Below are 1,024 nucleotides of genomic sequence, written 5' to 3'. Positions count from 1 at the left end.
GAAGGAAGGAAGAGTGAGGGAGGAAGGGAGGGAGGAAGAGTGAGGGAGGAAGGGAGGGAGGAAGAGTGAGGGAGGAAGGGAGGGAGGAAGGAAGGGAGGGAGGAAGAGTGAGGGAGGAAGGGAGGGAGCACTCTCTTGGGTCAGATCAGTGCCAGCCACCTTTTGCCTTTTCTCCATGTTGAGGACCCTTTCTATAGAATATTAAAAATCACTTTGCTTTCACTAGTCATTTTAATTTACTACGGAGTGTGTGTGTGGAAGGGGGGGATCTTGTTCCCACAACACACATCTCAAACACCAGTGCTGAGGACAGAGATGATATAAACCCAGGAGAATTGCTGCGGCTTGCTGGCCAACCATCTCATCAAAAAGGGGTGAGTTCCAGGTTCAGTGAGAGACACTATCTCAAGGGGATAGCATGCAGAGCAACAGAGGAAGACCCTGGACATCCTCCTCTGACCTTCACCCACATGAACACAGGAATGCACACCTGCAGACACATGTCAGCTACAGCAGCCCATCTGCAGGCATGAGTCGTGTTATCAGTTGTGAGACCACGTGAACATGACTGCCACTTACTGGCCTAGACCCTTTCCAAGCCAGAGTGCCTCTGCTTTTAGTAAACAGGCAATAGGAAAGTTAGATCCAGTGGGGAGGAGCACGTGTTGTCAATCATCCCCAGGATGATTTTCCTTGGAACAGAGAGAAACCTTGAACCACTGCAAAGAGGACTTGGTCTAAACCCATCCCTGGCACTTTTATCCCATCAAACAACCCTGCCAAGGAGCCTGAAGGCACAAAGGGCAGACACAGAATTATGGAAAATCACCATAGACATGGAGGTACCGAGGAGTCCACACTCCTTCACAAGCTCCCGTCACTGGACCAGATGTTGGAAGAGGAACTCAGACCATAGGGCTAAGCCCTTCCTTGGAGAGTCAGTTCTCTCATCTGGCTCAGAGCCTCTTCTTAGAATGAATGAGAGGTGAGTGCCATTGGAGAAGGGTACTGAGGTGATGGATTA

This window comes from Mastomys coucha, unplaced genomic scaffold (genome assembly GCF_008632895.1).
Source record: "Mastomys coucha isolate ucsf_1 unplaced genomic scaffold, UCSF_Mcou_1 pScaffold5, whole genome shotgun sequence".
NCBI lineage: Eukaryota > Metazoa > Chordata > Mammalia > Rodentia > Muridae > Mastomys > Mastomys coucha.
Note: the sequence above shows the minus strand (reverse complement) of the source record.